The 13,186-nt window shown below is 45.8% G+C and overlaps 1 protein-coding gene across 1 annotated transcript in view; it reads left to right on the top strand.

The window, feature by feature from the left end:
- The window catches only part of LOC125281364 (focal adhesion kinase 1-like), a 69,353-nt gene that overhangs the window by 17,380 nt on the left and 38,787 nt on the right, over positions 1-13,186 (top strand). Inside the window, exons 2-3 of the mRNA XM_057312839.1 lie at positions 3,718-3,834; positions 6,953-7,050. The gene's annotated coding sequence lies outside the window, so the exon portion shown is untranslated. The remainder of the gene's footprint in view (positions 1-3,717; positions 3,835-6,952; positions 7,051-13,186) is intronic.

Genomic DNA, 13,186 nt, shown 5'->3' on the forward strand with positions numbered 1-13,186 from the left:
CCTATGCTGAATAAGTTTGGGGTGTGCCCTCCCCATTTAGGATATCATGCAAGGAGACTTTCCATTGTATTGAAATCTGCTGATTTTGGTCGTGGTTTAAATCCAGTCTTGCTTCCTAATCCCCCTGCTCCAGTTTACTTTTCAGAGTGGTCAGAGAGCTTCTGCAGTTACTCTTTCCAGCCTTCCTAGTTGCTCTTTCTAGGAGAGGCAGGAGGGAATGTGCTTCGTCTTCCTTACCTAGATCTGGGACCCTTCGCTTTGCAAACTGCTTCCATTTGTCCAGGTAGTGATCTCCAGTTCCACCGAGGCCAGTGATGCCCGCACGACTGTGTCTCTTGATCACTTACCACTCCCAGGCCTTGCAGGAGATTTCCTGCTAAGTACTGCACGCATTTGGTTCATGGGTCCTTCCTTTGGTGCCTCTCTCAGGTAGACAGAATGACCCTTAGGTATACCTTAGTAGCCCATTCGTTCATTTGTGTACAATTGAAGCGTTGTCTTGTCTTGAATATGTTAACTGTGCCTATTAATTAATTTGAGTAGAATAGTGTTTCTTTCGTATTTTTAATGAGCCTTTGCGCAGTGGAATTTTCTATGGATATTATTTACAGTGTAGAACAGAATGGTGGTTAAGAGGATGGGTGTTGGATAGGTCTTGCTTTGAACCTCAGATTCGATTCTTATTCCCTGCATGTTGACCAGGTTCCTTAAGCTCTAAATCTGTTTTCTTATCTGTTAAGTGGAGATTATCATAACTCTTTGACAAATGTGACAGAACATAGTTCTTAGTACATGGCTAGTTAGAGAAGAATCAGCCTGAGGTTCAGCAAATACAGTTCCCAGTGATGTAGTTATTTCTGTTGTGGGGATTTAAAAGCTAATCTTATTCCCTGATGAGTTTGACCAGCGTATCTAAGAAGTGCAAGCAGTTAGTATTCACCGTGTACTCTGCATGTAGAACGGGCGATTTATTGTTGTTGTTGTTGTTCCTAATACCGGTTTTTCAGCAATTAGTAATATTGCCTCTTCATTTCCCTAATGTATTCACATCATCAGTAGCTTACTACCGGTTGGACCGCAGACCCTGTACCATGCGCTGGCACACAGATGAATGGGATGCAGTGACCTATGACCTATGAGCTGCTCCACTGTCTAGTATTAGAATGTGTTTGACTAGAAAATTATTTTGAAGCGTAAAGAAGCTTTTGTTTGCCCAGATAACTTTAATAATCATGTTTGCATTCTTTATACATTTTTGGTTTTTCAGAAAGTTTCTTCTGACCTGTGTTCTTCAGAGTACAGGTTACTACGGCTTGCCTGAGTGCAGAAACCTTTGGTACACTGAGCTTAGAGGAAGGGACACCTGTGTGAAGTGGTTATATATTTTGGACATTAGAGACCTTCACAGATAATTTAAATGGTTAGAATGTTGTGCATTGAGAAACAGTGGTTTGGGGCTTTATTTGGCAGTTAGCATCAAGCGGACCATTTCCTGCCAGGGGCTCAGCCTGCATGGTTAATTCAAGCCAGAGATCTTCTAATATGGCAGTGTGTCATGTTGACTGTTACTCAGCTTCAGAAAGAATCTTTCTGTCATGTTTGCTTTGGAAAGCCCAAATCATGTCCATTGTTTTAACAGTAATAATATCTGGGTAACTTGGGAAGCCAGAATAGCATCGTGATTCTAAGGTAAGCTGGTGTTTGAATGCCTGATCTCTCTCTCCCTTGTCTGCTGTGTGACCTTGGAAAATGTCTTAAGTTTTTTTGGACTTTGTTTTCTCACATGCAAAATGGAACAAGAGTAGTAATCAGTTAGGGCTGTGAGGATTCCAGAGCTGGTGCTTGTAAAGCACTTGGGAGAGATTGCTATGACACCACACCCTCCGCAGATGGCAGGTTGTCACTGTTGTCCGGGTGAGTGAGAGGTGGGTGTCAGGGACTGTCCAGGTTGGACTGTGCACTGAAAGGAGACCATTAGAAGCAAAGTGATCGTGTGGAGTATGTTACCTGTTCAGGAAGCATAGATTCAGAGTGTGTTGTGACTGGTGGGAAATTCTCATTTGCATGTTAGGGGGAAGAGAGTTCAGAGTAGCCTGAGGACCCCGTGTACGTATAAATGTCCCCACTTACGCCAGAAACGTAGAGATTGTCCATCTTACAAATACCTTCAAGGAGCTGGCAATTTATTTCATTGTATAATGAGCCAAGTTTAATTTTTCTTTGGAGCAAAAGAATTTAAGCATTTTAATTATAGGATTGGGGAAATACCTAGTTTTCTGCCCTAGTTGAACTAGTTCAAATTGTTATGCTTGTATTTTAGTAGTTCCATGCTGGACGTGGCCCTAAGCTGCCCGCAGTTCCAATGGCAGACATCCAGCAGGTCCAGTGTTGATAAATGCGGTGTTGCTATCTGCTTGAATTCTCCTTAAAATAGAAACTAAAGTGAGGAGCAATTATAAGGCCCTCAAAGCCAGTGTATACGCTCATTTATTCATCATTAGTTCATTCACGCATCAAGTGCATGTGTTCTGATCGTGTGTTTTAGGTGTTCGGTCCAGTGCGCGCTGTTGGTTATAGAGTGGCGAACAGAAACCAGACGTGGGGAGTAACTGGGCTGTCTTGTGTTTGCGGTTAGTAAGGAGAATAAAGCCAGTTCCAGCGGACTCGCAAGATTTCCCTGAATGACATTTTCAGGTTTATACTCCTAACAGACAAGAGGCAATAAACAAACAAACAAACAACGACAGTAGAAAAAGAGGGCTTTTAAAGAGCAAATGGTACTCACCTGCTGCAGGCACTGGGGCTTTTTGACCTTCACTTTGGTTTTATTTAATAGTGCTTTAAATATTTGTCTGGGATGGCGGTGCTGAGGCTGCGGAACTTAGGCTGTCGTTGTCCCCAGAATCTTGCTGCTTGGGTGGAGGAAGACACTGACAGGCCAGATTTAACATCCGCTCTAGTTTGTTGCACGGGAAGCTCCACCACCGGAGAGTCCTGCGTCTCTCTCGTCTATTGCCTTGTGTCCTGGGGCCGTGCATGGCATTTGTCAGCGACTCCACAGATACTGGTGTCATGTGAAGGCGTGCTGAGGGGGACAGGAGAGAGGTGTCTCACCTGGGGGAAGGGCACGGCTCCCACCGCACATGCGTCCAGGTCATCCCGGGGAAGAAGGTCCAGGTGGAGGAGGTGTCGAGGAGGGCACAGGTTGTTCTGTACACCGAAAATGGCTTAATGTTGCTGCTTTGTAGGATTCACGGGAGATAGCATGACAGTCAGACTGGGCTTGATCATTCAGGGACCGACAGGTCATATCAAGGAGTTGGGATTTCCTCTTCTTCAAAAGGAGTAATTCTAAAGTACTAGAAACCAGGTGTCCTGATACCCAAGCCGGCACTCTTTTCATATTACACAATGCGTACAATGTCAACCAAGTGTCATCAGGTCTTGGGTTCCATATCCATTAGTGATAGCCGGACTATTAAAGTTCTGTAAGCCCCTGGTGAACTTTTCATCTTTTGGGGAGAGTGAGGATATAGGAGAAATATTTGTTTTCTCAGGTGTGAAAAAAAGTTGAAACTCTTTAAATTTAAAGGCAAGCAAGGTCCATATGTCTTTGAATTCTAGTTCTCCGGAGGATAGCAGGTATATGTAGTAGATAGTACCCTAATAAATGCAAAAAAATACAAAAACCCTTTACTTTTGTGTATACTCTTGTAGCAGGCGTTGTACTGGACTCTGCAGGGTGATAACTGGATGAGAAATGATCCTCTCCAAAAGGTCTTTGCAGCCGAGGGAGGGAGACAGAGAAGTCAGTCAGTGATGATGGTACAGTGGGTAAGTCCTGTGATAGAGGTGCGCCCAGGGCATTATGACGGGTACTTATCTTTCTTCAGTCCCCCACTTTTTTTTCTTTTTTAAAGATTTTATTTATTTATTCGACAGAGATAGAGACAGCCAGCGAGAGAGGGAACACAAGCAGGGGGAGTGGGAGAGGAAGAAGCAGGCTCCCAGCGGAGGAGCCTGATGTGGGGCTCGATCCCATAACGCCGGGATCACGCCCTGAGCTGAAGGCAGACACTTAACCACTGTGCCACCCAGGTGCCCCATCAGTCCCCCACATTCTTAACCCTTTTTATACCTATTGTAATTTACCCCCTACCCCAGACCTATTTTCCCCATACCATCCAGTAGCCTCTTAGTAATTTTTCTTCATGGTCATACAGACTCATCTCTTCTTCACATTTGATTTCTGGGAGACAGTTTCCTGGAGATCTCTGTTCTGTTCTTTTCCGAGCTGCTTGCTCCTTCGGTCTTTTATTGTGTTGTCCCTGGATGTTCCTTTGTTCTCATCGTTTGGCTTTTGTCCAGAGTTGGATTTTATGTTTGTGGCAACTCTTGTCTTTGTCTTTCTTCACTGACTTCTTCCTTTTGGTGGCGTTAATTACTTTAAAAAGATAGTACAGTGTTTTTGGACAAGTTGAAGACAGCCTTCAGCATTCCCTCCTCTTGAGCAACACTGCTCCGGCTTGGACTTGTTTCCCTCTCTCCTGGTGCACAGCCACCATTCTGGAATCTCCCTTCATCGTCGTCCTGGGGATTCCCTTATCCCTTCTAATGGAAGCTCACGCCTTGCTCATTTTTTGTTGATGCTCGTGTTTTGGTGGAAGACTTTCTCCAGGGGCTTTCTGACATAGGATGCTTAGGAGGCAAACCTTTTGGGACCATGCATGATTGAAACTTGATTGATGGTTTCGCTGGGTACAGAGTTCTGTATTGGAATTCATTTTTGTTCATAAATTCAAAGATTGCTCCATTGCCTTCTTGTTTTCATGTTACTGTTTTAGAATTCAGAAGCTATTCTCATTTTCCTTCGTATGTAACTTTTCCCCCCTCCCATCTTTAGAAGCTTGTAGGAGTTTTACAATTTGTCCAAGTCTTTTGAAATATCGTGATGGTGTACCTTGTGTGGTCGGTTTTCATCCACTGTGCTGCATATTCAGCGGGTCCCTTCATTCTGGTACCTGGGAGTTTTCAGTTCTGGGAATACTCTTTGGCATTACTGTGCTGAGGTTTTCTCCCTTGCTTTTCCTTATTTTGTTTTTCTGGAAGTCTTATTATCCAGAACTTGGCTGTCCTGGGCAAAGGTTGTAATTATCTTAATACCTTTTTCTTCTTCTTCTTCCTTCCTTTGCTCCTCCTTTTCTGCCTTTTTTTTGGGGGGGGTCTTTTTATTCTCTATTCAGGGAGATGACTTCAGTTTGACTTAACCTTTTCTTTAGTTTATTATTTCTGATTTCAGAAAGGTTCTTTAGATTTCCAAGGGCTCTTTTTCTATTTTTCTAGAAGAACATCCTGTTTTTCTTTCTTGATTGCAGTGTTGTCTTACCTCTATATTATTGATAGTTTGTATAGTCTCTGTTTCTTTTAGGTTGTTTCCTTCCTTCTCCTGTCTGACGTGGTGGGGCCCTTTGACTTTTACATCAGGGTATTCTGGGTGGGCCATGTGTTGGGGGTCCCCAGGGTTAGTATCTTTAGATCTGTCTTTTGGAGCTGATCAGATTCCCCAGAAATATTCTCCAGTCTCTTTCCGGCACAATTCTGACTTCAGAATCTGGAAGCCAGCGGTGTGCGTGTGTGGTCTGTTGTAGGAGAGCTGGAGAATTCACTGTTCACTGTATATACGGTCATTAAGTCCAGCTCTGTTCAGTGCAGCTGGGCAGGGTGACTTCAGTCCATAGACGCCTCTACTTTTCCGGGGAATGCCCCCTCCCATCTTCTTTCAGAGTGAGGGGGCATCACGTTGTGCCTGGCTTGAGGTTGAGGTTCTGGTTTCAGCTTCCATGGCCTTCCCCGGCTCCTCTGTATTTGGGGCTATGCCTTTTTTACCCCCGTTCTGTCTACACTGCTGCTGCCACTTCTGGTCTTCTAGGACACTGCTGTGCAAGTGGAAGTGGTTCCCGTGTGTTCCACTGCTGAATTAGGACCTGGCTTTCTTGGGCCTGCTGCCTCCTTTACTCTACTTCAGTCTGTTATAGTTTCTGTCTCCTCCAGGTTTCTTCTTTTTACTTTTTTGTTTGGGTCTCAATCTTCCATGTTAGAAGATTTCCTCAGTACTTCAAAAATCTTGGCTTTTTTCTCCTTTCAGTTCTCCCTGTGCTGTTTCAAACATTTTTTAAAAAGATTTTATTTATTTACTTATTTGAGGGAGTGAGTGTTTGCACAGGAGAGAGAGCAGAGAGCACAAACGGGGAGGGGCAGAGGGAGAGGGAGTAGCAGACTCCCTGTTGAGCAGGGAGCCTGACCTGGGGCTCCATCCCTGGACCCTGGGATCATGACCTGAGCTGAAGGCAGATGCTTAACAGACTGAGCCACCCAGGCGCCCCTGTTTAGAACATTTTTAAAAAATATCTCTGTAGTATAGTTTTGATGGAAGGCAGTGGAACAGATGTCTATACTCTGTCATTGTATCATGCACTTATTAGCCAACCACACCCTGTTAATTTATGATTTTTGATATGTTTGAATAGTTTCCAGTTGCTTGACATGTATTTCTTTTCTTTTTTTTTTTTTTTTTTTAAGATTTTATTTATTTATTTGACAGAGAGAGATACCAGTGAGAGAGGAGACACAGGCAGGGGGAGTGGGAGAGGAAGAAGCAGGCTCCCAGCGTAGGAGCCTGATGTGGGGCTCGATCCCAGGACTCTGGGATCACGCCCTGAGCCGAAGGCACACGCTTAACGACTGAGCCACCCAGGCACTCCTTCCTGTGTGTTTCTTAAGTAGAAATAGGTTTGAAGACAGGGACATGGTGCCCTCTTCTCACCCCTCATCCCAGGCGTTGCCCAGTAGGCTTGTGTGGGAGGTGATGGAACTGGCTGAGGGGTGAGTTCAGTAGAGCTTCAAGAAGTGAAAGGAAGGGGGTTTTAATGCGCATGTTGTCTCTCCTTGTCAGGTTCTCTGAGGACTATGGAAAGAGGAAAGAGAAACCGGGAGCATTTCCTTTAAACCCACGTTTGATTTCTTCACAGAGGTATCGTGGCCTTCAGAACTGTGAGTATAATTCTCTTGCTACATTTGTGTTTTGGTTTTTCCTTTTGTTTTGATTTTTCTTTCATCTGTCTTAAGGTTTCTTTGACATATACTAGAAACAAATAAAAGCTAGTTGATTTTGCAGAGTAGGTGAGGGAAGAAATATTAGTTGTTTAGTGCCTTTTATGTGTGGAGAGAGGCAGGCAGGATGACAGTCCTGTCCCTGATAGTTGTGACAGTAGCAGCATGTGCCCTAGAAGAGTGGCCCAACAGGGTCAGCACTGGGCCATCCAGCTCCTAGGTGAGTCTCTGGCAGTAATCCCCTGAATGAGGCTACACTTTGCCCGTTTCACATTTGCATAACTGAAACAGAGGTTAAAGGTTACTAAGTTAGTAAAAAGCAAAGCTGGGATTCAGACTCAGTCTGGCTTTGGAGCCTGTGCTTTTTACTCGTGTTTTATTCTTATGGGCTCTGGATTCAGATGTTGGCTTGGCTGCTTACTTACTAACTCTTCTCTAACTACCGAAACCTAGCTTTCTCTCCATGCGAACTCTTCATTGACTACTTTTTTTTTTTTTTTAAGATCTTATTTATTTATTTGACAGAGATAGAGACAGCCAGGGAGAGAGGGAACACAAGCAGGGGGACTGGGAGAGGAAGAAGCAGGCTCATAGCGGAGGAGCCTGACGTGGGGCTCGATCCCATAACGCCGGGATCACGCCCTGAGCCGAAGGCAGACGCTTAACCGCTGTGCCACCCAGGCGCCCCTCTTCACTGACTACTTAAACCTAGCTCTTTCCTCTGACAAAGGGTGCTGGTGATGGGACCGCTCTCCCAGGGTTGTGGTGAAGATGCCATAAGAAATGTGAAATGTGCTCAGCATTCACAAATGTTAGCAATTGCTATTCGGTGGCAGTTCCCCCACTTTAATGAGAGGAAAACTAAGCTCCAGAGATTGGGTTATTTGTGATTTGTTAATTTGTAACCTTGGCACTTGTGCTGCACTCCACAGTTGGGAGGTTATAGAATTGAGATTCTATTCCAGTTTGTCTTATTTCCAAAGACTGCTCTTTCTGGTAGGCCTAGTGGTAAATCGAGGACAGATCGTTGATAGAAGATTCATCAATCTGTCTTGTGGTATTAGCATTGGTAAGATTTTAGCAATACATCGCTTTGGTGTAAAAGCCCCATAAACTTAGACTTCATGGATTCAGAATTCAGAATCATTATAATTACGTTGAATTTGACTTTGGCAAGTGTGTTTGTCTTAGATGTCCAAGGGGCAGGACCCTGGATTGTTTTTCCATTTCCTTCTGGGGGTCAGTTCACTTTCCTCCTTTGTTCTCCTTTCTCCCCCAAACCCACTTTTGTTTCTGCCAGGATTAGGTATTAGGGAAGGGAAGGGAAATTGTGTCACGAAGTTTCAGTTTCCAAGTAAGGCCTGGAAGTCTTGCTCCTTTTTTCTGATTCCTTCTACCCTTTCTTGGCTATGAGAGGCACCTGTTCTGTGTGCTGTGCCAGGTGTGACTCTGCTGTCTTTTGGAGAAGGCCATGCCCAGCTGTTTACATCCCTTGTCTCCTCCCCAGCCTCCCTGCACATTTCAATGTTTCTTCCTGTAACAGTGGGCTATATTTATTGGGTACAAGTCTGTTTCTGCATCTTTAAGAGCAAAGATTTTGTTATTTCGTTTCTGCATGTTTTCTGCTTGACCCATGGGTAGTTTTCACTAAATGCTGGATGAAGTAGTGTTTAATGCTTGCCACAAAATCAGTTCTCTTTTCTTAGTGGATCCAAACAAGAGGGAGAATATCAAGTATAACTTTTCATCAGCATTAGCTATTAAAAATCGTTCGTCATGGTAGAGCCCAAGACAGTTTCATATTTAGCAGAAGTTACACAAAATTTTTCTTCTTAATGGGATGTGCAGTGGAACGAAGGCCTGACAGGGAACTGAGAGCCCGTTCTTGGCTCACTGGAACTTTGAACACCGAGATATAATCTGCTGCTTCTAGTTTGGCCCTCCCCTCCCCTCCCCCCCGTTTGAAAATATGTAAACCCAGGAAAAATACCTTATAACCAGTGTTTCTATAATTGTTTCCCCCAATTCTGGACAACTGGTGAGGCCACACGAGTAAGCCTGGCTTTGTACAGCATCGACTTAATGGTGTTCCTCTGAGATCCGGGGCCCTTGATGTACCTGAGTGCCCTGGTCCACTTGAGCCCCTGCAGGATGGATCAGGTTCTTGGTTCTTGATTTGTTTTGGGGTGTTGCATTCTTAAGGCAGAACTTGGGATGGAGGTGTTTTACAATCAGAATTCTAGGAAAGCAAAGCAAAGTTTTGGAGGAGTTGAATTGCTGAAATATGTATGGAGATTATTTTCAGGGTTAATGGGGTGTGGGGAGGCAGTAGACAGAAAAGAAGGTTGCCCGGAGACCCATCTGAAACCCCCCATTTGGTGAATAAAGATAGGTTATTTAGCGTCAGGGCAGCTGAGAACAATCGACATAGATTGAACTGTGAGGTTCTGGGGCTGTTTGTCCAAACAAAGAGTCGCTAGGGTAAGGCGGTGCTGGCTGTCGGCTCCGGAGGCCAGCTGTCCCTCCCTCAGTGTTGAGCCCTGAGATTCGGCTGAGGTTTGAAAGGCTAGTGTGTTGGGAATAGACACTGGTGGTGGGGGTTGGAGGGTGGGGGAGAGTAGAGGACAACCAGGAGATTGTCGGCACGCTGTTCAGGGAACCAGGTGAGCGGCAGCGGAGGCTGGGATTGGAGCAGGAAAACTGGAGGTGGTGAGAAGCAGTTGGGCCTTGGATGTATTTCAAAGGTAGAACCAGTAGGATTTGCTGACAGATTGGATAAGGCATGTGTGGACAAAGGGGAGGAGTTGAGTTGACTAGAAGGCTCTTGGCCTGGGCAACTAGATGGGGGGAAGGCTGTGGGTGGAACTTGGTTTAGAGGGGCAGATGGGGAGCTCACTGTAGGCGTTTTAAGTTTGTGATTCTGTTAGGGATCCAAGTAGAGATGTCATGTAGGCAGTTGTAAATAGGCATTTGGTGGTTGGAAGAGAAGTCTGAGCTGGAAGTGGCCATGAAAACACAGTGACGGTCTGTGGTCACCGAGGGAGTGAGCACAGAGAAGACAAGCAAGCCTGAGCCTCGGATCACTCTGCCATCGAGTGCTCAAGGACGAGCATGAGCAGTGTTTGGCACAGAGCAGGTGTGAAGAAGACCACAAGCACTGGCACCATGGGAAGAAGGGAAGAAGTGTCCAGGAGGAGGATGTGATCAACTCTCTGAAGTGTCAGGAAAGGTCATGATGAGGACTGAGGTTTGGCCTTCGGGTTTGGCGACTTGGAGGACACTCTGGCAAGTGCTCGGCGCAGTGTGGGGGCGTGGTCAGAATGAAAGCCCGCCTGGACGGTGGTGTGAAGGGGGAGAGGGTAGTGAGACAGATTGCATCTGGGTGACTTAGGTCCAGGGTGTACGGTCATCCTCACACTTACTCACCATCTGGGTGCTGAGCAACGCAGCCGGGTCCCTGAGGTCCGTGGTGGTGTTTTCATGTCCCGGGCGGGGAAAGGTCAGGTTCAGAGCTTACAGTAGCTTTCTCAAGAGTACGGAGCCGGCAGGCTGACGCCAGGTCTCAGGCCATGCACGCTGTCCTCAGCTGCCCTGCGTCCTGAGGGTGGAGAGACACTGTTGAAGGGGGAAAGGGGGTAGCGTGGTTGAAAAGTTGTAGGAAAACGCTTATGTCCTGCTGGAAGTGGTTCTGTTAGAGATTCTGTTTCTTTTTCTTACTTAGAAATTTCACTTCTATCAGAGGGTGGTACGTGCATGTGTTCAAAAGTAAAACAGTGTTGAATGGTTCATGCAGAACCCAGCGGGCTCCTGTCCTGCCTCCACCATCCGCCTCCCAGAGCTGCCTGGAATCCTGCTTATCTGTTTCTTGTAGCATTTCTGTCCACGGTTCCCAGCAATATCTATGTAGAGGCAGGGCCATCGATGCGTCACTTTTAGACAAAGTTACATTTTGAACTCCCATCTTCCCCCACATAGTTGTAGCACAATTTTTGTTTAGAGCCATAATTTGTTGAATTGTTTTGACTTTGTTAATGTTGCTCACTATTGAGCTGGTGAATGTAGCATGATTATATTCCCTTTTAGTTCAACTTTTTGTTTTCCTGTTTTCTTGAGCTTAACAGTTGCCACTTTTTTTTTTTTTTTTCTGTTTGCTTGATATTCTTAAGAGTTCTCACTCTCCCTGACAGTAGGGCCTCTTAATAAAATTTGCCATCTGCTCATGTGTATTCCTTCTGTCTTCACCCCCAGGGACATCTGTTTTCTTGCATGCTGGACAGGTTACTCTCCCATGGTAGCAGGGTTGAGGTGCGTAGGGCAGATCCTGCAGGAGCAGGCGAGACCGGGTAGAGAATCCTGATGGGGAAGACAGTGATGGGGAGCTCAGAGGGAGGGGGACGGTGTCCTCCTGAGGGAGCAGGTCCGGGCATGGTGAGTGGGGCTCGCGGTAGTTGGGGAAAGGCATTCTGGGTGGAGATAGTGAGAAAAAGCAGAGCGGGACGAGATCGGTTACTTTTTGTTAACCTACAAAGCCTGTATTGTGGCGTCTCGCTAGGTGGTACATGTTAACTTAGTTACTGACTCTTCCTTTAAGACCTTTAAATAGATTTCCATGGAAAATGTGACATTCAGATCGTTAAACATCTGTCATAAATTTTTTATTTTTTGAAAGATTTTATTTTTTAAGTAATCTGTACACCCAGTGTGGGGCTCAAACTTGCAACCCCGAGGTCAAGAGTCGTACACTCTACTGACTGAGCCAGCCAGGGTCCCCCGTCATAAATTTTAATATTTTCTTAAAACCTGAGCAAAGAATATATCATGACACTTAAATCCAAGAGATCATCTTAAACTGTTGATTCCATGTATTTGTTCATGGAAACATCTTTATGGACTATCCCGTCACTGAGGCGGCCCAGCCAGTCATCGTGCAGGAGTGCCTTTGTAGATTGGTGGTTGAGTCTCTTCCTATAGCAGCACACACCGCATTCTAGCTCTCTCAACAGATGGGCCTCGGTTGGGCTCCCAGGGCCTGATCGCTTCCCTGGGAATTAATCTCCGTGGGCCTCTGCCACTCCTCTGGGATTGTGGCCATCCGGTCTGACAGCTTAAGTTGCTAATTGACTTGTGGGGAAGACAGATTAAAAATACATCTATATGTGAGCGTGTGAATTTATTTTATAATTGTATTTATGTAAATAATCTGGACATCTATACGTTTACAGTAAAAGGTGTTAAATGCTTTCCAGAAGAGTGATGAGGTTTTATGAGTGCCCAGCATGAGGCAACAGCTCGTGGTGCCTGGCACTCAGTAGCCCCTCAGTGAGAATGAATGCTGAGCTCCAGTCTGTCCCCCGCTTGCCCTGATGCCAGCGATGTTGTGAGACACTGCCTCCTCTGCACGGGCCTCGCCCTCAGCTCGGCTCTGATGGGCTCCAGCCTCAGCACTGCCGGCTGGTGCCTCTTCATGCCACCCCCCCCCCCCCCCCGTTATGCTTTTGTTTCTCCTGCTTTTCTGCTTGGAACATTCATTCTTTTTAAAGGGGAAACTTTGAGGGTTCTGCCCTAGGGCATGGCTGTGTGTGTGTGTGTGTGTGTGTGTGTGTGTGTGTCTGCCTGTCTCCCTCTCTCTCATTTGGACCACAGGGCTGGGCTTTGGCATCTTTGTGCATCAGCTCTGCACACACAGGCTTAGCTGGTAACTCATTCAACTTTCTTTATTTGCTTGTCTCACTTCCTTGGTTGTCAGTTCTCGTGGGCCAGGTTCTAACGTTACTGCTTTTTGAATCCATGTGGTCTGACATGTTATCAGCACTCAGTGATTGTTGAGTGAAAAAAATCCCGAATTGTTGAAATCTGGGGCATTTTTCTAAAGGAGGTGCTGTTTCATGCCGGTAGAGACGGTGGGGAGAGACTTCCATACTGTAGGAATTCTGGGGGCAAAGGCACTGGGAAATGAACTTGTGTGTGGAGTGTTTAGGCAAACATGGGCTTTCCTGCTGATTATAGTTGGAGGCTGCGTTAAGGTTCGTGGAGAGAGGTGAGTAGGGAAGGCTTGCTCCTCCGCCCACTGTCTCTA

This window comes from Ursus arctos, unplaced genomic scaffold (genome assembly GCF_023065955.2).
Source record: "Ursus arctos isolate Adak ecotype North America unplaced genomic scaffold, UrsArc2.0 scaffold_16, whole genome shotgun sequence".
Taxonomy (NCBI): Eukaryota; Metazoa; Chordata; class Mammalia; order Carnivora; family Ursidae; genus Ursus; species Ursus arctos.